This window comes from Scyliorhinus torazame, chromosome 21, assembly GCF_047496885.1.
Source record: "Scyliorhinus torazame isolate Kashiwa2021f chromosome 21, sScyTor2.1, whole genome shotgun sequence".
In the NCBI taxonomy this organism is placed as follows: Eukaryota; Metazoa; Chordata; class Chondrichthyes; order Carcharhiniformes; family Scyliorhinidae; genus Scyliorhinus; species Scyliorhinus torazame.
Window position 1 is genome coordinate 77,963,728 of NC_092727.1, and position 23,277 is coordinate 77,987,004.

Below are 23,277 nucleotides of genomic sequence, written 5' to 3' on the forward strand. Positions count from 1 at the left end.
CTGGACTGCGTCAAAGTCAGGGGGAGGCAGAGTGACAGGGTGCTCTGCATCGTTCGTGGCAGGGTCAGCAGGAGGGTGAGGCCACACTGGAGGATCACGTGGCGAGCGTGGAACGAGACGAAGGGCACGTCGATTGCGGCGTAGAATGGAGCCATCCGGTAGACGAACCAGGAACGAGTGGGGGCTACCTGCCGAAGGACAACAGCGGTTGCAGACCAGCCACCATCCTGAAGATGGACGCCGACGTTGTCATCTAGAGCCAGAGCAGGGAGATCAGCTGCACGGGAGTCATGAGCCGCCTTGTGCTGTGCACGAGACAGCTGCATCCGGCGAAGGACCAGAACGTGGTCGAGGTCTGGGACATGGATGGGCGGCACCGTTGTCCTCAGGGTGCGATTCATGAGTAATGGGGCTGGCGACAGGCCAGTGGACAGTGGGGCGGAGCGATAGGCCAGCAAGGCAAGGTAGAAATCAGACCCAGCATCGGCAGCCTTGCATAGGAGCCGTTTGACGATATGTACTCCCTTCTCTGCTTTGCTGTTGGATTGGGGGTACAGGGGACTGAACGTCACATGGGCAAAATTGTACCGCCTGGCAAAGTTAGATCATTCTTGGCTGGCGAAGCAGGGGCCATTGTCCTACATAACCGTGAGCGGGATGCCGTGTTGAGCAAAGGTTTCTTTACATGCACGAGTGACTGCAGACGAGGTGAGGTCGTGCAACCGTATCACCTCCGGGTAATTCGAAAAGTAGTCCACGATCAGGACATAGTCTCTACCTAGAGCGTGGAACAGGTCGATGCCCACCTTGGTCCATGGTGACGTGACCAACTCATGGGGCTGCAGGGTCTCACATGGTTGGGCCGGCTGGAAGCGCTGACAAGTGGGGCAGTTGAGCACTGTGTTGGCTATGTCCTCATTAATGCCGGGCCAGTACACTGCCTCTCGGGCCCGTCGGCGGCACTTTTCCACGCCAAGGTGGCCCTCATGTAGTTGTTCCAGGACAAGCTGGCGCATGCTGTGCAGGATGACAATTCGGTCCAGTTTTAGAAGAACCCCGTCTACTACCGCCAGATCATCTCTGACATTATAGAATTGAGGGCATTAGCCCTTGAGCCACCCGTCCATTACGTGGCGCATGACACGCTACAGCAAGGGGTCAGCCGCCATCTCGCGGCAAATTTGGACGAGGCGTTCATCCGAGGCAGGTAGATTGGAGGCCGCGAATGCCACATGGTCGTCAACCTGGCAGACAAATCCCGCTGGGTCACATGGAGTGTTGGCTGACCTGGAGAGAGCGTCAGTAATGATGAGGTCCTTGCCTGGGGTGTATACCAGCTGGAAGTCGTATCGCCGGAGCTTGAGAAGAATACGCTGGAGGCGAGGCGTCATGTCGTTCAAGTCTTTCTGTATTATATTGACCAGCGGGCGATGGTCAGTCTCAACGGTGAATTGTGGAAGTCCGTAGACATAATCGTGAAATTTAACAACACCGGTCAGAAGGCCCAGGCACTCCTTTTCGATCTGCGCGTAGCGCTTCTCCGTGAGGATCATCGCACGTGACGCATATGCAACGGGGGCCCATGATGAGGCCTCATCACGTTGAAGGAGCACTGCCCCAATGCTGGATTGACTGGCATCGATCGAAATTTTGATCTCCTTTGCTGGATCAAAGAAGGCTAAGACTGGGGCCGTGGTCAGTTTTGCCTTGAGTTTCCTCCATTCGCGCTCGAAGGCAGGGAGCCATTGGAAGTCTGTCGTCTTCCTGACCAGGTTCCTGAGAGCCGTGGTATGAGAGGCGAGGTTAGGGGTGAATTTCCCTAAAATATTGACCATGCCCAGAAATCGGAGGACCGCCTTCTTGTCCTCTGGTGTTTTTATAGCTATGTTGTGGAGATGTCGGCGTTGGACTGGGGTGAGCACAGTAAGAAGTCTTACTGTGGTTAAACTCCAACAGGTTTGTTTTGATGTCACTAGCTTTCGGAGCGCTGCTCCTTCCTCAGGTGAATGAAGAGGTATGTTCCAGAAACATATATATGGACAGATTCAAAGATGCCGGACAATGCTTGAAATACGAGCATTAGCAGGTGATTAAATCTTTACAGATCCAGAGATGGGGTAACCCCAGGTTAAAGAGGTGTGAATTGTGTCAAGCCAGGACAGTTGGTAGGATTTTGCAGGCCAGATGGTGGGGGATGAATGTAATGCGACATGAATCCCAGGTCCCAGTTGAGGCCGCACCCATGTGTGCGGAACTTGGCTATAAGTTTCTGCTCGGCGATTCTGCGTTGTCGCGCGTCCTGAAGGCCGCCTTGGAGAACGCTTACTCGGAGATCAGAGGCTGAATGCCCTTGACTGCTGAAGTGTTCCCCGACTGGAAGGGAACATTTCTGCCTGGTGATTGTCGCGCGATGTCCGTTCATTCGTTGTCGCAGCGTCTGCATGGTCTCGCCAATGTACCACGCTTCGGGACATCCTTTCCTGCAGCGTATGAGGTAGACAACGTTGGTCGAGTCGCACGAATATGTACCGCGTACCTGGTGGGTGGTGTTCTCACGTGTAATGGTGGTATCCATGTCGATGATCTGGCACGTCTTGCAGAGATTGACATGGCAGGGTTGTGTGGTGTCGTGGTCACTGTTCTGAAGGCTGGGTAGTTTGCTGCAAACAATTGTTTTTTTGAGGTTGTGCGGTTGTTTGAAGGCAAGTAGTGGGGGTGTGGGGATGACCTTGGCAAGATGTTCATCTTCATCGATGACGTGTTGAAGGCTGTGATGAAGATGTCGTAGTTTCTCCGCTCCGGGAAAGTACTGGACGACGAAGGGTATTCTGTCGGTTGTGTCCCATGTTTGTCTTCTGAGGAGGTCGGTGTGGCTTTTTGCTGTGGCGCGTTGGAACTGTCGATCGATGAGTCGAGCACCATATCCCGTTCGTACAAGGACATCTTTCAACGTCTGTAGATGTCTGTTACGCTCCTCCTCGTCTGAGCAGATCCTGTGTATACGGAGAGCTTGTCCATAGGGGATGGCTTCTTTAATGTGTTGAGGGTGGAAGCTGGAGAAGTGGAGCATCGTGAGGTTATCCGTGGGTTTGCGGTAAAGCAAAGTGCTGAGCTGACCGTCCTTGATGGAGACGAGTGTGCCCAAGAATGCAACTGATTTTGGAGAGTAGTCCATGGTGAGTCTGATGGTTGGATGGAACTTATTGATGTCATTGTGTAGTCGTTTCAGTGATTCTTCGCCGTGGGTCCAAAGGAAAAAAATGTAATCGATGTATCTGATGTATAACGTCGGTTGAAAGTCCTGTGCGGTGAGTAGGTCTTGTTCAAACTTCTGCATGAAGATGTTGGTGTATTGGGGTGCGAATTTGGTCCCCATGGCTGTTCCATGCGTCTGGATGAAGAACTCGTTGTCGAAGGTAAAGACGTTGTGATCCAGAATGAAGCGGATGAGTTGCAGAATTGCGTCTGGAGATTGGCAGTTGTCGGTGTTGAGTACTGAGGCTGTTGCAGCAATGCCGTCGTCATGGGGGATGCTGGTGTAGAGTGCCGAGACGTCCATTGTGACAAGGAATGTTCCTGGTTCAACTGGTCCATGGGTGCTGAGTTTCTGTAGGAAGTCCGTCGTGTCGCGACAGAAGCTGGGCGTACCTTGTACAATTGGTTTCAAGATGCCCTCAATGTAGTCAGAGAGGTTCTCACACAGGGTCCCATTGTCTGAAACGATAGGATGGCCTGGTGTGTTGGCCTTGTGTATTTTCGGGAGGCAGTAGAGATCTCCAAAGCGGGGAGTACGTGGGATGAGAGCACGTAGGGTGCTCTGACGATCGGGATCCAAGGTCTTGATCAGTCTGTTAAGTTGGCGAATGTGTTCCTTGGTCGGATCTGCGGGTAACTGTCTGTAGTGTTCCTGCTTGTTGAGTTGTCGGTATACTTCTTTGCAGTAGTCTGTTCTGTTCAGTATGACAGTGGCCCCTCCTTTGTCTGCTGGTTTGATGACGATGCTGCGGTTGGCCTTGAGAGCGCGGATGGCATTGCGTTGTGCTTGGGTGACGTTCGGGGCTGTCTTGTGAATGCGACTGATGAATCTGGCATTGACGCGACTCCTGATGGCTTGAGCATACATGTCGAGTCTAGGGCAGCGGCCTTCCGGAGGCGTCCAATTCGACTCTTTCCTCTTCGGTTGCCGCACCGCAGATCTCTCGGTCTGCTGTTCCGGTTCATTGGTAGTCTGCTTGGGTTCGCTGTTGGCCTCTTGGGATCTGTGGAAGAATTCCAGGAGCCTCATTCGCCTGATTAATTCCTCTGTGTCTGCCGCGAGACTGATGGGGTCCATTTTGGTGGTGGTGCAGAAATTGAGCCCTCTGCTGAGGACTTCGATTTCGTCTGGTTGAAGGGTGTAGTCTGACAAGTTGACAATAGATTTCCCTGTATTGTTTTCTACTGTGGTACCGGGGGTGGCTTGGTTGCTGCTGGTGGTGATGCCGAGGTTTTTATAGCTGTGATTTAAGAGCCGTGAGGTGATGATGCAGCTGTACAAAACATTGGTAAGGCCACATTTGGAGTACTGTGTACATTTCTGGTCGCCTCATTTTAGGAAGGATGTGGAAGCTTTGGAAAAGGTGCAAAGAAGATTTACCAGGATGTTGCCTGGAATGGAGAGTAGGTCTTACGAGGAAAGGTTGAGGGTGCTAGGCCTTTTCTCATTAGAGCGGAGAAGGATGAGGGGCGACTTGATAGAGGTTTATAAGATGATCAGGGGAATAGATAGAGTAGACAGTCAGAGACCTTTTACCCGGGTGGAACAAACCATTACAAGGGGACATAAATTTAAGGTGAAAGGTGGAAGATATAGGAGGGATATCAGAGGTAGGTTCTTTACCCAGAGTAGTGGGGGCATGGAATGCACTGCCTGTGGGAGTAGTTGAGTCGGAAACATTAGGGACCTTCAAGCAGCTATTGGATAGGTACATGGATTACGGTAAAATGATATAGTGTAGATTTATTTGTTCTTAAGGGCAGCACGGTAGCATTGTGGATAACACAATTGCTTCACAGCTCCATGGTCCCAGGTTCGATTCCGGCTTGGGTCATTGTCTGTGCGGAGTCTGCACGTCCTCCCCGTGTCTGCGTGGGTTTCCTCCGGGTGCTCCGGTTTCCTCCCACAGCCCAAAGATGTGCGGGTTAGGTGAATTGGCCAATGATAAATTGCCCTTAATGTCCAAATTGCCCTTGGTGTTGAGTGGAGGTGTTGAGTTTGGGTAGGGTGCTCTTTCCAAAAGCCGGTGCAGACTCAAAGGGCCGAATGGCCTCCTTCTGCTCTGTAAATTCAATGATAATCTATGATTAATCTAGGACAAAGGTTCGGCACAACATCGTGGGCCGAAGGGCCTGTTCTGTGCTGTATTTTCTATGTTCTATGTTCTATGTTCTATGTGATGGCAACTACCTTGTCCGCATCCGGCTGCACACCGAGATGTGGTCCCCGAGGAACTTAATTTCTGTCTGACCAAAAGAGCATTTGGCCCTGTTGAGGCGGAGGCCATGCTCATGTATACGTCTGAATACGCGCTGGAGGCGACTAACATGCTCCTGTGGACCAAATGATTATGTCATCGACATAGACGCGAACACCTTCAATGCCTTCCATCATTTGTTCCATAATCCTATGGAACACTTCTGATGCAGAGATGATCCCAAACGGCATCCTGTTGTAACACTATCTTCCAAAGGCGGTGTTAAACGTGCAGAGTTTCCTGTTGGATTTATCGAGCTGGATTTGCCAGAATCCTTTTGAGGCGTCGAGTTTGATAAAGAGCTTGGCGCGAGCCATCTCACATGTGAGCTCTTCGCGCTTGGGAATTGGATAGTGCTCTTTCATAATATTGCGATTGATATCCTTGGGATCAATGCAAATTCTCAATTCGCCAGAAGGCTTTTTGACGCATACCATGGAACTGACCCAGTCAGTCGGTTCCGTGACTTTGGAAATCACTCCTTGGTTCTGGAGGTCCTGCAGCTGCTGCTTGAGGCGGTCCTTAAGGGGTGCTGGGACCCTGCGAGGTGCGTGCACCACAGGTGTGGCATTCGGTTTTAATAAAATCTTGTAGGTGTACAGGAGCATGCCCATGCCCTCAAAGGCGTCGTAGTACTGGTTGATAATGGTGTTGAGCTACGCCCTGAAGTCGGTGTCCTGAAAGGCAGACGTGTCAGCAGGAGAGAGAGAGTGAACTCTCTGAACTAGGTTCAACAGCTTGCATGCCTGTGCGCCAAGCAGGGAGGCTTTCGAGGAGCCCACGATTTCAAAGGGAAGGATGGCTTTGCATGACCTGTGCGTCACTTCAAGTTGGCATGCGCCGCTGGCAGCAATGGCATTGCCATTATAATCTAATAGCTGGCAGGCTGATGGCAGGATGGCTGGTTTGACACGAAGGCTTTGGAGGTCAGACCGCGCAATGAGATTGGTGGCGACACCGGTGTCCAGGCGGAATTGTATTTGGGACCAGTTGACCGTAAGGGTGGCACAACACTCATTGTCCAGCTCAATGCTGTATACCGTTAGAGGCTGGATTCTTTGCTTCGGGGACACCCTGGGCGAAGTTCTCCCCCAACGGCGCGATGTCCGCCGACTGGCGCCAAAAACAGCACCTATCAGACGGGCATCGCGCCGGCCCAAAGGTGCGGAATGCTCCGCATCTTTGGGGGCCGTGCCCCAACATTGAGGGGCTAGGACGGCGCCGGAGGGATTTCCGCCCCTCCAGCTGGCGGAAATGATGTTTGTTGCCCCGCCAGCTGGCGCGGAAATGTGGCGCATGCGCGGGAGCGTCAGCGGCCGCCGACAGTTTCCCGCGCATGCGCAGTGGGGCGAGCCTCTTCCGCCTCCGCCATGGTGGAGGCCGTGGCGGAGGGGGAAAGGAAAGAATGCCCCCACGGCACAGGCCCGCCCGCGGATCGGTGGGCCCCGATCGCGGGCCAGGCCACCGTGGGGGCACCCCCCGGGGTCAGATCGCCCCGCGCCCCCCCCCAGGACCCCAGAGCCCGCCCACGCTGCCTGGTCCCGCCGGTAATTACCAGCTTTGATTTACGCCGGCGGGACAGGCAATTTCTGGGCGGGACTTCGGCCCATCCGGGCCGGAGAATTGAGCGGGGTGTCCCGCCAACTGGCGCGGCCCAATTCCCGCCCTGCCCAATCTCCGGTACCGGAGACTTCGGCGGGGCGGGGACGGGATTCACGGGGGCCAACGGCCATTCTCCGACCCGGCGGGGGGTCGGAGAATGACGACCCCTTGTTTTTGTAATGATACCGACTCGAAAAGGCACCTTCGGGTCCTCAGTGTCAATATCGGGTAGCTGGTCCGAATCGGGCTCGGTGACCGTGGATTGAATGGCCCGGACATTCCTGCGAGGCTGGCTGGAGCGATGAGAGTTGGCAGGCTGAGCTGATCTGCATAAAGCAGCGTCGTGGCCAAGTTTGCCACATTGCGGGCATCGTCGGGATTTGGCAAGACATTGCCGCTTTAAATGGGTGGAGCCACAGTTCCCGCACATTGTAGCGTCAGTACGCTCGCAGCGCCCACGGCGCATGCACGCGGCCTTACGTGGTGCGCGCCTGCGTAGTACGTACGTCGACGTCGTCGTCCTCTCGTTCGGTGCACACAAGTGCGGGAGTCCGCGAAAGGCGTGCGAAATGGCCGCACTCATCCAGGCTGAGGGGTTGGAGTTGTTTGATTGCTTGGACCCGTTCTGCCTCGTGGGGACCTTGCTGCGCCATTTCAGCCACTTGGATGTGGGAATACCGACTAGTGGCATGTTCATGTAGCACGCAGGTCTCGATGGCAATTGCTAGGGTGAGCTGCTTTACCTTGAGGAGCTGCTAGTGTAGGGAGTCCGACTGAACATCGAAAACAATCTGGTCACGTATGATGGAGTCGGAATTGCAGGGCTGCGCAAGGATGCAAAGGTGGGTGAGAAAGGACTGGAAAGGTTCATCCTTACCCTGCAAATGCTGTTGGAATACATAGCGCTCAAAACTTTCATTCACCTCGATGTCCCCAGTGACTGTCAAACTTAAGGAGGACCGTCTTGAATTTAGATTTATCTTCACCATCAGTGAGAGAATTGAAAATGTGGATGGCGTGGTCCCCAGCCGTGTATAGGAAGAGAGCGATCTTCCTGGTGTCTGAGGCAGCTTCCATGTGGCTTCAAGGTAGAGCTGGAAGCGTTGTTTGAATATCTTCCAGTTGGCCCCTAGGTTACCGGTGATGCGGAGCGGTGGCGGCGGGCGGACGCTGTCCATTTTGCAGGATGGCTGTATGCTGGTGGAAGGCAGATCACTTGTAGGTAGGTCTAAGAAGTTCTAATATCCCTCAACTCCTGGTACCATGATGTGTTGGGTGCTCTGGATCCATGGAACACATACAGGCCACAAACACTTAAAATAGTACACTATAAACTGTTGAACATACTTTCACTGTGGGTTAAGACGATGTTAGATTAAACTAACGACCTATGCCTGTCTTAACCAGTCTATGCACTCAGCACATGGTGAGGATCTGTGCTATAAGCTGTAAGCTCTTGCCTCCTGAGAGGCTACATCCCGAATGAGCGGGAAAACTGATGCCCTCTGTAGTTGTGCTCTAACTAGTGATTGGCTGCGATGCTGTGTGTGTTGATTGGTCTTGCTGTGTGCCCATCAGTGTGTGTGTCTGCACCATGATATACTGGTGTATATTATGACATTTACTTGATTTTAGGGCCACATTGTGAAATGCGTTAACCATGTCAGTTTTATGATACGAAATGGAGCATGATGATAATATTTGTCATCTATTATTTTGAAGGAAATCTATAGTTTTGGGGGGTTTGCTCAGAATAACACTTTCCATGCCATAATTATCACTGACAGTATTCATGAGAAACAGAGTATAAAAGCCCTGGACGGGATTCTCCTTCCCACCGCGCCGTTTTCTGGTGCGGTGCGCCCCCGCTAGCAGCGGGATTCTCCGTCCCGGCAGCCGGCCAATTGGGGTTTCCCATTTTGAACACCCCATGCCGTTGGGAAATCCACGGGCGTGAGTGCGCTGCCGGTGAAATGGAGGATCCCGCCAATGGAGAATCCAGCCCCATAGATCTGAGGGTATTTAAACACAGCTGACTAGTTTCTCATTCCAGGCGTTGGCAGGTGCTGCTTCCTGTGTCTGAGCCAGCAGGTAAGTATTATACCAGTGACTTTTTTTCACTGCCTCTGTCTGGACTGCTCTCTAGCTTCCTGACAGTGGTTTCTCTTCTGGGGGGCTTCCTAATAGGGTCACTTTTCTGGGGGGTCTGTGGGGGTCTCCTTATTTATGGAGTCTCTGTGCCGAGGTGGGGGTCTTTTTATTAACTGGGTCTTTATGGGGGTCTCTTTTTTTAGGGGGTCTCTGAGGGTCACTTTATTAACTGGGTCTCTGTGGGGGTCTCTTCATATTGGGGTCACTGGGGGTCTCTTTATTAACTGGGTCTCTGTGGGGGCTCTCTTTATTTAGGGGGTCTCTGTGGGGGTCTCCATATAAGGGATCTCTGGGGGGTCCCTTTATTAACTGGGTCGTTATGGGGGCTCTCTTTATTTAAGGGGTCTCTGTGGAGGTCTCCATATAAGGGAACTCTCTGGGTCTCTTTCTTAACTGGGTCTTTATGGGGGCTCTCTTTATTTAGGGTGTCTCATGGGGGTCTCTTTTTTAACTGGATCTTTGTGGATGGTCTCTTTATTTGGGGGGGTATCGGGGGGGTCTTTTTATTAACTGGATCTCTGTGGGGGGGTCTCTTCATTTTGGGATTCTTTGGGGGTACTCTTTTTTTGGGGGTCTCTGGTGTGGGGGTTCTAGTGGGGTAGGGTGGGCAGGTCTTGCATTGTAGGGTGGGGAGGGTGGCTCTCGGATGGACTTTGGGGATAACTCCCATAAAGAGTTACCCCTTGGCCCATCGCGAGGTTCACCACGTCAGGGCCACCTTTGTCAGGTCGAGTAGTGATTCTCGCCCACGTGATTCCCGGCCCAGAGGACTGGAGAACATGGTTCCCGGCCTCCTCAGTAGATACCCTAATGACCCATTTTCATCCTCCCGTTGGAGCAGGAGGCGAACCTCAATCTCACCGCCAGTGAGGGGCCAGAGCATCAGGAACGTATTGGTGGCCGGCACCGATCCTGGACTGGATTCTCCGGACGCCGGAATCGCGGCCGGCGCCAGGGCGGAGAATCCATTTCCCCGCATGGAATCGGGACCGGCAGCGGTTCCCCAATTTTGTGGGCCCCAAAAAGCCGCCGAGCACCTACCTGGAGCCATTGCTGGAGGCCTGCTCCGCCACTCTCCACCCCCGACCGGCCGAAGTCCCAACGATGTGAATCTAATGTGGTCCTGCTGGTCGGGGTACTAGCCTGGTGGCTGTGGACTCAGTCTGCGGCCGCCCTGGTCGTGGGCAGGCTGATCGGAGGGCAGGGTTGGGCGCGTGGACAATCGGGGGTCTATTTTCAGGCTCCAGCTTCGCGGTCCGAGTCCGCCATGGAGCATGGCGCGGCCGCTGGAGGCCGCTGCCCTGTGCATGCACGGCCTCTGACCTGGAAATGCGGGGGTTTGTATCTGCAGCAAAAGCTGCTAGATCTACGCAGGGACCCTGCAAGCCCCCTGCAGGGATAGGAATATGTGGCCCTTTCACACCAATTTTTCTGACGTGAAAGTCCACAGTTTTGATGCCGGCGTGGGGACATAGTCCCAAAGACAGAGAATCCAGCCTCCTGTTTTCCTTCACGACTCTGGATTCTCCTCCTCATCGGTAACTCCACTACTGGCGGCACAAGGCGGAGAATTTTGCCTCAAGTCTCCAGTCATTCACCTACTCAGACATCAGTGGGCTCCACGGTTCCAGCTACCATGTGGAGGCCATGTTGTTTTGGCTGCCGACCTGCGCTCTGCCACTCTGGCTGCCTCATCTGGGCCCTGTCTCTCTGGCTGCCTCGCCTAAGCTCTGCCCCTTCAGGCCTTGCCTCGGCCTGCCACTCTGGCTGCCTCACCTGGGCCCTGTCTCTCTGGCTGCCTCGCCTAAGCTCTGCCCCTTCAGGCCTTGCCTCGGCCTGCCACTCTGGCTGCCTCACCTGGGGCCTGTCTCTCTGGTTGCCTCGCCTAAGCTCTGCCCCTTCAGGCCTTGCCTCAGCCTGCCACTCTGGCTGCCTCACCTGGGCTCTGCCTCTCCACTGATTCATGCTCGGGGCCCTGAAATGTACCTTCAATACTTCCCACTCTTTACTGCTTGCCCAATCACAGGCTGATTTCTCTCTGAGCCGATCAGCAGAAATGCAGGGAGGAACCAGCCTATGATTGGATCTGAGCAACTTTACATCATTTGTCAAATATTGATCACTTGAATGGCCAGGTTTGATGGGTCACATTGAATTTACAAGTCTGCTTGAAGGTGGCAGAGAGTTTTTCCAGTGCACTCTGGCAGCACTACACCACTGCCCCTATAAACTCACTTTAATAAGAACATGGGGATTCCACACTGAGTAAAGAACTGGATTCACAATACAGTCTATACAGTTCCTGGTAGATCCCTACAGGATCTCTTTCTGGTCACTGCATTACTGGCCAACCTTTTATACATATGCAGAGTCCCCCGCCCCTAGTGGGGGAGCTTGTATCTGTGGAGATCAGGGGAAGATAATTATTCTCAGCCCGTGGGTCACGTGCGGGATATTACATTCAACCTCCCCAAAAAACCCCATGATGACAATGTGGAGAAGGAGGAGCAGGTGGAGGACGTCGGACTCTCTTCGGCTCTGACAAATCGTCGTGTTCCTGATGTGCCGATTCAGTTGGCATACATCTCACCAGTGAACATGGTCTGTGGCAGGAACGCCTTGGTGGACGATGGGGCTGAACTATTGATTCGGTATGAGAGACCTCAGTGGTCTGTGTCTCCATTTCAGAGTCGGAAGTAACAACGTGGGGCATGTCAGTGTTGAGAGAGGCTGGAGGAGTCACAGCAGCTGGATCGGCAACGGAGCCGGAGGATCCGGGACAGGTTTCTTTTGAGGAGCCTCACGTGGGAACATCCTCGGTAAGCGATGTGATCCAAATGGCGTCTCGTTAGTTGTCCCCAGACCCGAACCTGGTAAGAAACTGGTTCTGTTTTACGCACGACAATCCCCTAGAGCCAGTGAGCACCGTTGTTGAAGTTACAAATGAACCTCATCGTCAGATGCGAAGTATCGAAGATGTCGACGTCAAACTGGGCAACGCCTTTGCAAATCTTGGTTATGGCGCACCTTTGCACTGATGTCCCGGATAATCAAACTCAGTCGTGTGTGAAGCCTACCACCCATTAACATCTCAGCGGGGGCCACCCCAGTTAATGTGTGCGGCCCGGTTCTATATGAGAATAGAAAACATGCCAGCCTGGTGCCCATCGAGCCCGAAGTCTGTTTCTTCAGCCCCTGTTTAATCATCTGCACTGCCCTCTCTACCAAGTCATTTGATGCCGGATGGCATGGGGCAGTGCGGGCATCTTGAATCCCGTTGCTTTTTACAAAGATGGCAAATTCTTCACTTGTGAAAGAGGCCCCGTTATCCGTCATGAGTACCTCAGGGATCCCCTGGGTGGGAAACAAAATGCACAATCATTCGACGGTCGTCCAGGATGTGATCGTTGCCATCTTGTGGACCTCCAGCCACTTTGGGTTGGTGTCCACCAACATGAGAAACATTGAACCCAGAATGGACCGGCGAAATTGACGTGTACATCAGCCCAAGGACGCCTCGGCTACTTCCAAAGGTGTAGGGGTGCCACTGCGGAGAGCTTCTGGTGCTCTTGACAGATGGTGCACTGCTGGGCCAACATCCCAATATCCGTGGCCAAACCTGGCCACCAGATGTAGCTTCTCATCAGCATCTTCAGTTTGGACATTGCGAGACGCCCGTTGTGGGCCTTCGACACAATTGCCTGACCCTTCACCAGAACAATAACCTTTGTGCGCCATAGGACAACACCATCTTCCATGGTTAGCTCCAAGGACTTTGAGGAGAAAGCCTTCAACTCCCCTGGTAGATGTCGATGCAGACCACCTCATAGCACCAGATGCTGCACCTTAGCATGTGCGAGGTTGGTTTGCGTCCAGTCATGAATACACAAATACACGATGGACAAGGAGTCTATGAAATTCAGGACAGTGACCATTTGTTTGTGGATTTGGTCTGCAGAGTAAGACGGCTTAATGCATCAGCATGTGCAATCTGGGTCCTCGGGTGGTGCTTGAAAGAGAATTTGTAAGCAGCCAATAACGAGGTCCAGCGCTGAATTCTTGCAGAGGCTATTGGCGGGATCGCCTTGTCTTCATGGAAGAGCAATGCCTTGTGATTCGTGATGATAAAGAAATGGCAGCCAAAGGCGTATTGATGAAACTGCTTTACACCAGATATGACCGCCAGTACTTCTTTCTCGATTTGAGGGTATTTTCTCCCAGCTGCAGTCAGTGTCTGGGAGCCAAGGTGATCGGACGTTCTCGGCCATCGCTCATCCGATGAGACGGGACTGCCCCATTCCCTTACGGCGATACATCGCATGGGATGAATAATGTATGGGTCGAAATGTGTCGACACCCACACAGAGGACAGCTGCCGTTTCACCTTCTTGAACACCTCATCCTGCACCTTGATCCATTCCCAAGGCTGGTGCTTCTTGAGGAGCAAGTGAAGTGCGGCCACGACGGTCGCCAAATTAGGGGTGAACCGGCCATAGTGATTGACCATTCCAAGAAAAGAGCGAAGCTCTGTGGCAGATCGTGGTGGTGGTGGTGGTGGTGGTGGTGGTGGTTGGAGCGGGGGGGGGGGCATTTTGATGGCTCGCACTTTCTCGGCAACTGTGTGCAGGTCGTCTCGGCCCACCCGCTACCCCAAATATACAACTTATTTTGCCTGACACACACACTTTGCGCTGCGCAGGCGGACACAATCTCTGAAAAACACTTCAACACCACCTCGAGGTTTTGCAAATGTTGATGTACCGTGGTCCCTGTGACTAGCACGTCGTCTAAATAAACCACTTTGTGCAGAAATCTGCACAGGATGTTCTCCATGATGCCCTGGAAAACTGTGCATGCCAAGGATACTCCAAGCGAGGTATACTCATAGAGTGCCTTGTGTGTATTGATCGTGACGTACTTCCGTGACGATTTGTTGAGCACCAGCTGTAAATAAATGTTGCTCATGTCCAATTTTGTAATGTACAGCCACCGGCCAATGTAGCATAAAGATCCTCGATGTATGGGAAAGGAAAACGGTCTAACCTCAAAGTCTTGATCACCATCAATTTATATTCTCTGCAGAGGCAGACTGACTTATCCGACTTCATGATGGGGACCACTGACGTCGCCCAATTGGCGAAGCATGTAGGTCTTGTGATTTTTTGAAAAATATTTTTATTCAAGACTTTTTACATATTACACAGAATATCAGGAGAACAACACATCAGCCCAACAAACAAACACAGATCTCCAACCCCCCTCTGATACCAACATCCCACCACATTCTGCCTTCTCCATTTTATCCCCTTACCCTTGCTGATCCCTCAATTCTCCTTGAAGAAATCAATGAACGGTTTCCACCTCCAGGTGAACCCTACTGACCCCTGCAGAGCGAACTTGACCTTCTCCAACCTCAGGAGTTCTGCTAAGTCACTCACTCACATCCTACTTAGGCAGCTCCGAGTCCCATCAACCCAACAAAATCCGTCTCTGGACTATCAGGAAGGCAAAGGCCAATACATCGGCCTCGTTCCCCCACTGGACTCCCGGGTCTTCCAACACACCAAATAACTTAACCCCCGGACCCAGATCCACCCCTATACCCAGCCCCTTGTGTCATGATATTCAAACACATACATCATGATAGACACACCAACAGACAAATCAGAACACACAACACCACAACCAATCACAGACAAGGACAGGGACAGTATAAAAGGACAAACACGACACTTGGTGGCCAGTAGAGCTGGAGACCAGGACAAGGACAGGACCTGTTACACTACACACTCAGGGAGACACCACGTGCAGAGTATGCAGACCGAATTGTATATAGCAGTTGAAATAAAATAGAGTTGTACCAAATACAACTGTGTTGGTTCATCTGTGCATCAGAGCACCCAACACCACACCTTGGACATAACTTCCGAGAACCCCTGCCAGAAGCCCCTTTGTCTTGGACATGTAGACGTGATTCACGGGTCCCCCCACACACTGTCCACACCTGTCTTCCACTCCTGCAAAGAACCGGCTCATCCTCGCCACTGTCATGTGGGCCGCATGCAGCACTTTAAACTGGTTGAGGCTTAACCTCGCACACGCTGAGGATACGTTCACTTTTGGCAAGGCCTCAGCCCACGTCCCGGCCCACACTCCCCCCCCCCCCCCCCCCCCAGCCCCTCCTCCCATTTTCGCTTAATCTCCTCGTCCGGAGCACCCTCCCTCTCCATCAATTCCTTATAGATATCCAACACATTCCCCTCCCCTATTTCATCCTCTGATAACAGCTTATCCTGAAACACCATGTTGTATTATATTACTACTCCTGGTAGCATGTTATATTACTTACTGTAATATATATTACTCATTTGCTTCTTACCAAGATGCTCTTAAACTTGATGTTGATTCACACTCGTAGTCGTCCAATGAAAGCAAATACTTTACTGAGTAACTATTGGGTTACGGGGATAGGGTGGAAGTGAGGGCTTAATGTGGGTCGGTGCAGACTCGATGGGCCGAATGGCCTCCTTCTGCACTGTATGTTCTATGTTCTAAACAAATAACTTGTGAGTTCAATTCATCAATACTGTTATTAGCTATTAAATAAACAAGATAGAATAAGAATAAACTATATATATTAACAATACTTGCACTCTGAGCCAACTCTCTACACCTCTGGTCTCTAGTCACTATACACACGAAGAGGCGGGAACTCGGCTTGAGTCTGTCTTTTATACCCTTTTCTAGTGCTGCCATCTAGTGATCACTTAACTGTTATGACTATACATTAACCCCCTTGTGTATATACAGATATGCAGATCACTACTCACCGGAGGCAGCAGCCCCGGGAAGGACGGCACCTCTTTCCTCATGAAATCACTCACCTGCAGGTACCTAAAGCCATTCTCCTTGGGCAACTCATACAATTCCTCCAGTCCTGCGAATTTGCCACTATAAAGAAGTCCCTGAAACACTCAACCCTCACCTGCCGCCATCTTCGAAACCTCGCGTCCAGCCCCGCTGGCACAAACCACGCATCATCAGCAATATCATGTGGTACGATCCACACTACCCCGGGTCTTTATCCTTCTTTAAAATCAGGAAGATGGAAGCCAGTGACAGTGTGGGCGGGAATACCCACTCTCCCTCACCTCATTGTATATCCTCACCAGCAGTGACCCCAGCTCCGCCCCAAACCTCTAAAACTCTACTGGGAACCCATCCAGTCCTGGGGCCTTCCCTGCCTGCATCGCATTCATGCCATCCATCACCTCCCTCAGCCCAATCCGGGCCCCCAGACCCTGAACCGTTCCTCCACCACTTTGGGGAACTCCAACCCATCCAGGAATCGCCGCATCCCCTCTTTCCCCGTCGGAGGCTCTGACTCATACAACCTCGTATAAAAGGCCTTAAATGACCCATTCACCCCCTCCAGGTCCGTCACCACCTTACCCCTCTCCCTCATTGCTGCCTGCTTCCTCAACTGATGGGCCAGCATCCTACTCACCTTCTCCCTGTACTTGTACATTGCCCTCTGGCCCTCCGCAATTGCCCCACCAGTGGACACTAATCCAAAGTCCATCTGGAGCCTCTGTCTCTCCCTTAAGAAACCCTCCTCCAGCACCATCGATCCATCCTCAGAATCTCATCCATCAGTCATGCCCTGTCCTCCCACTCTACCCTCCCCGTGTGCGCCCAAATCCAAATAAATTCCCCCTGACTACCCCCTTAAGTGCCTCCTACAGCATGACGGCTGTGACCACCCTGTGTCATTGAACTCCACATAGCCCCGGATGGCAGCCTAAACCTGCTCTGGCCTGCCTCCATGAGTCCGCCTCCCCCATGCACTCCATTATCTCCCTCAACTCCTTAGCCACCGCTGACACCCTGGCGACTTATGACTCGACCGATTCAGACACGGGCCCAGGACCGTATTGAAATCCCCTCCCCAAGATCAGCTGATGTGTGTCCAGGTCTGGAATCTTCCCAACACCAGCCTCAAGAAGTCCACGTCATCCCAATTTGGGGCATAAACATTTTCCAAGACTACCGGCATCCCCTCCAGCTTCCCACTGACCATCACATACCCACTGCCCGGATCGGCCACAATGCCACCTCGAAAGCCACCCTCTTATTAACCAACACCACCACCCCCCTCGTCTGCATATCCAGCTCCGAATGGTACACCTGCCCCAACTATCCCTTCCTCACGCTCACCTGATCCCCCAGCTTCAGGTGTATCTCCTGCAAAAGCACAATGTCCGCCTTCAGACTCCTCAAATGCATGAACACACATAACCATTTAACTGGTCCATTCAGCCCTCCCACATTCCACGTGATCAGCCTGGTTGTGGGGCACCCTGCCCCCTCCCTTGTTGATCAGCCATACCCCTTTGTGAGCCAGCCCCTGGTCCATCCTCGGATATCCGTCGCCATCTCTCCCTTCCCAACTGCGCCACATCAACTACACCCATGTTAGCAACCCCCCCCAATCCACCCTCAAACAAAGGAACAACTCCATCCGTTACACCCCCCCCCCCCCCCCCCCACACTCGCCCCCTCCCGCCTTCCTCGTGGCAACCTCCCACTTCAGTTCCGTCAACTAGCCCACCCAGCTGGAATGGTGGCCTCTGCCCAAGGACTCTGACTTCCCCTCCCCTTAACAGTCCACCCTCCCCCACAATCCTCCTAACCACAAACAAGGAGAAAAAAAAGGGAAACTCACCAGCGCCGCTCCCCCATCGACACCCATCTGTGCTTTACAATGAACACAAAGCTCTTCTTCAAAGTTCAATGTCCTCACACTCCTCCCAGTCCATGGTTCCTCATAAAATCCATTGCCTCCTCCGGCGAGTCAAAATAAAACTCCTGTTTTTGGTGTGTCACCCATAAGCGGGCAGGGTTACAAAACGCCGAACTTCACCCCCTTCTTAAAGAGGACAGCCTTTATTTGGTTGCACCCGGAATTTCACTTAGCCAACTCGGGGCAGCACGGTAGCATTGTGGTTAGCACAATTGCTTCACAGCTCCAGGGTCCCAGGTTCGATTCCCGGCTTGGGTCACTGTCTGTCTGGACGTTCTCCCCGTGTGTGCGTGGGTTTCCTCCGGGTGCTCCGGTTTCCTCCCACAGTCCAAAGACGTGCAGGTTAGGTGGATTGGCCAAGCTAAATTGTCCATAGTGTCCAAAATTGCCCTTAGTGTTGGGTGGGGTTACTGGGTTATGGGGATATGGTGGAAGTGTGGACCTTGGGTAGGGTGCTCTTTCCAAGAGCCGGTGCAGACTCGATGGGCCGAATGGCCTCTTTCTGCACTGTAAATTCTATGATTCTATGATGATGAACTCCACACCCAGGTCCTGGTAAATCTGCAGCTCACTCCCTTCCCAGGCACATTTCTTGGTCTGTCTTGCTAATTTCAGACCAAAAATCGATGCAGCCTCACCACCATCGCCCTTGGTGATTCCCCCACCTGCGGCCTCCACCTCAATGCCCTATGCACCTGATCCACCTCGAGGGGCTGATCAAAGACCCCAACCCCCATCAACCTCTCCAACATGCTCACCACTTACTTGGCAGCCTCCACTCCCTCAATACCCTCAGGCATCCCGGCAATCCTCAAATTCTGCCTCCTGGAATGGTTCTCAAGGTCCTCCAATTTCTCTCTTATCCTCTTCTGGCTGTCCAACACTATCTGCAACTCCATCTCCAGCGAGGCCAGCTGCTCCTCATGTTCCCCCATTGTCTCCTCCACCTTCTAGATCACCAGGCCCTGTGCCTTCTGCGTCTGCGCCACACGCTCAATCACAGCTCAGAGCAGCTCCACCACCTTGGCCAAATCCTCCACGCCTCTTTCCTTTGCTGCTGGAATTTGTTGTTCAAAAACTCTACCAGCTGCTCCATCGACCACTGGGCAGGCAGTGCTGCTCCCTTCCCCCCGCCATCTTCACCTGTGGTGCACCATGAAAACCTTCTTGCTCCAGCTGCTTTCTCATGGCACTTCTCGTCCGCTGATCCAGCCTCACCAGGCTTCCCAGGGCACTCACACGCTATTTGCCCTCAACCCCCCCTCCATACAGGTGGGGAGGGACCAAAAAAAATCCATCTTGAGTGGAAGCCACCAAATGTGTGACCACTCACTCCATGGCCGCCACCAGAGGTCCCACAGGTCTAATGATGCCCAAACTCTCCAAGCGACAAAATTTGGTCTTGACGTTCTCGACTAAAGTGTAGGGAACCAGGCGGGCACTATAATATTGGGGCTGGGGCTGCGGTTTCACCTGGATCTCGGCCATGGCTCCTTTAATTCTACCCAAGCCAGGCTGGAAAACCTCAGAGAACTTGCTCAGTGCCTCACACAAATTGCCAGATCCCACTTGGAGGATATTTTGCCAATCCAACTACAGCTCGTGCAGCCCAACAGGCTAGAGCGCTTCTTTGCATAATAATGAGGGGAAGGCACAGTGATTGTCGTCCATAAACTACTGGAGTGAGGGTGGACCCCACGATATTCAGTCGTTCCCCTGAATAACAGAGAACATACAGTGCAGAAGGAGGCCATTCACCCCATCGAGTCTGCACCGACCAACTTAAGCCCTCACTTCCACTCTATCCCCGCAACCCAATAACCCCTCCGAACCTTTTTGGTCACTAAGGGCAATTTAGCATGGACAATCCACCTAACCTGCATGTGTTTGGACTCTGAGAGGAACCGAAGCACCAGGAGGAAACCCACGCAGACACGGGGAGAACGTGCAGACTCCGCACAGACAGTGACCCAGCGGGGAATCGAACCTGGGAACCTGGCGCTGTGAAGCCACAGTGCTATCCACTTGTGCTACCGTGCTGTCGTGGCCAAACGAGCTGCCATGTCTGACAAAGTCAAAGTATGCACACCCCGTTTAATACGATCAAAGGTGCACTGCGCCACCACAGAAATGGTAGCTCCCGTATCCAACTCCACTTGGAGCATGTTCACTAATGAAGTCTCTGAAAGTGTAACATTACAGAAGGTTAACAGCACCTTGATTTAACATCTCAATTGGAAGACGGCACCTTTGTCAATGCAGCCCTCCTTCAGTACTGCAATACAGTGTCAGTTTAGATTTTGTCTCTTATCAGTCTATTTTACAGGCAGAATGTGAATTCATAGAATGCCGTGCCACTTGATTGCCTCACTAATCCTTACTGCCATTTCACAGCAGTCTTGGAATGCTTATGATCACCCTGGTGCCATCCAAATACTCTGAAGTCTTTGCCTGAGAAACTCGCTGCTCACCTTCAATAGAGTCTGAAAGGAAATTCATGTTCTGCACTGCTGTCTCATAAATTTGTTTTCAATTACAGACATTAACATTGCACAGCATCATGAGCCAATTCAAAATGCTTTCCATCTCACAGAAAATTAAACATCAGCACTCAACATCTGATAGAAGTCCTCAGGGTATGGCACAGCAGCCGGTGCTATAATTTGTTCATTAATGCACCACTTTCTGTAACACCTAGATTAAGAAGTTCCAGCAATAAATCTGCAAAAACCACAAAAAATGATATGATAAATGTTTCTGGCAATTAAAACACCTCCACACGAGAAAGCACGGTTATAGGGAGGGTGATATTTTGCCTGGTATTTAATTTTATTGCTGATTTATTACCGCACAAAAATGGTAGTCTCGTTGGTTAGAATTAACACTTATTCACAAACTGTAACATGGATTTCACATCACATGCAGTAAAAGAACTAATTAAGTCCAGTATTGGCTGGAGGTAGATTCAGTTCCACCAAGAAAGTTATACTAGCCTTGGTGCAGCGCAGATTCACTGGAATGATCTCGGGATTTAGAAGGTTAAATAATGAGGACAAATTACATCAACCTGGCTTGTGTTCCCCTGAATGTGGTCTTTAAGAATTCAATTGGGTAGGTAAAGAGAAACTAATTCAACAGGCAGGTGTGGGAAACAAGAACGAGGATACATAATCCGAAAATTATACTTGGGCCATTTAGGAGGACAACCAGAAAGCAGCCATTCACATAAGTGCTGGAAACCTAGAATTCTAAAGCCAGAGTGTTATGGATGCTTGGAAACTGGGGATCTTTCAAATCTGAGATCGACAGACTTGTCGGGTAAGAGTCTTAAAAGGAATGTCTTGTGGTGCAATGGTGTCCGTGCCTCTGAGTCAGAAACCCTGGGTTCAAGAACTACTCCAGGACTTGATAGCCAAGGAAGATGAGCTCATAATGCAGCTGAACAAGTTGATTACCAACTGCAAGTCCTTCCAACACACACCAGCAGGCAGTAAGAATGGGAGCGTCTTTGAGCAGCCATGCTTGGTGTGGAGTGGTGCCCCTCCAGCTAGAACCATGCGTAACTTACTCCAGGAAATACGTGTCTGCCTCTTGCATCTTTGGATGCAGGAAGCCTTCTAACCCAAATGGTCTTAAGGTATGTGGAGTTGAAGGGCAAATCTAAGAGAACAAAGTAACAGGTTAAGGCTCCGAATGGTCTACTCCTTTCCCTCTGTTCCTAATTAACTTCAGCTGTTATACAAATTCCGAATAATTATATGTAGATGGTGAATAGGCTTTGGGGATTCAATGTATCCACAGTATTTATATGGTTGGCACAGGACAGTCTCTGGTCAATTGGAATTCGAAGGATGTTGATAGTTCGATATACACACAAATTAACACCAAAAAATATATTTAAATGTGACCGTTTAGCAGGTCATCCTGACAACCATGGCTCAGTGGTAACACTCTTGCCTCTGAAGCAGAAGGTTATGAGTTCGAGTCCACAGAGGCTTGAGTCTATAAATTGTACTGAGGGAGTCCTGCTCTCTCTCAGGTATGCATAAAAGATCCCACAGCACAAGAAAGCAGGTGAGTTCCGCTGTTTGTCCTGGTGAATATTTGACCCTCAACCAACATCATGATTATCGTGTCATGATCATGTGGCTGTTTGTGCGATCATGCTGTGCACAATTGGCTTCTGCATTCAATTATTACAGTGGCGACAGCACGGTGGTGCAGTGGGTTAGGCCTGCTGCCTCGTGGCGCTGAGGTCCCAGGTACAATCCCGGCTCTGGGTCACTGTCCGTGTGGAGTTTGCACATTCTCCCCGTGTTTGCGTGGGTTTCGCCCCCGCAACTCAAAAATGTGCAGGATTGGTGGATTGGCCACACTAAATTGCCCCTTAATTGGAAAAAATGAATTGGGTACTCCAAATTTATTTTTAAAAATTATTACAGTGGCTACACTTTAAAACTTCATCATCTGCTTTTGAATTGCTTTGTTGTTCTGATGAAAGGTCATGACCTGAAACCTTGGGCAGGATTTTCCGCCCCTCCCTCACTCCTGGGCTGTGTTTCGCAGTGGCAGAGGTGGCCTGCCATTTGCTGGCTCCCGCCACTGTCAATGGGTTTCCCAGCAGTTCACACCTTCCATCACCGGGAAACTCTCGGTGAGGGTCACCGTTGGTGGGGCGGGAAGATTCCCCCATAGCGGGTTTTCTGGCGGCAGAGGTGGAGCACCATTGACGGGACTGGAAGGTCCGGCCGAATGCCATGGCATTTGCCATGGCTTGCTGACCGTGTTGCCTGGGATCCCATCACTGGAGGGCTGGAAAATACCGGCCAGTGTGTGGCCAGTGCTGTGTTAATATATTGAGTGTGAATTTCCGGTTTCGTCCATGGAGGGTCCCGCTGCAAGTGAGAACAAAAAATTTGATGTTCCAGCCAAAACTAATTACTGTCAGCAGCACCAGAAAATCCCAGCCGTGGGTGAGGATGCACGATTTCGGCCATTGAGACATAGCGTCAGAAAGCAATTATGGGACTGGCGGAGGTCGTTATCTCCAGTGAGTTCATGTTAGCTGTCTGTACAGCAATTTAGTCAGTCTCTTTCCCTGACCCTATCCCTGTCATCCTGTAAGTTTATTTCCCTAAAGTGCTTATCCAGTTTTCTTTTGAAATCATTGATCATCTCTGCTTTCACCACCCTCAAACCTCCATCAAA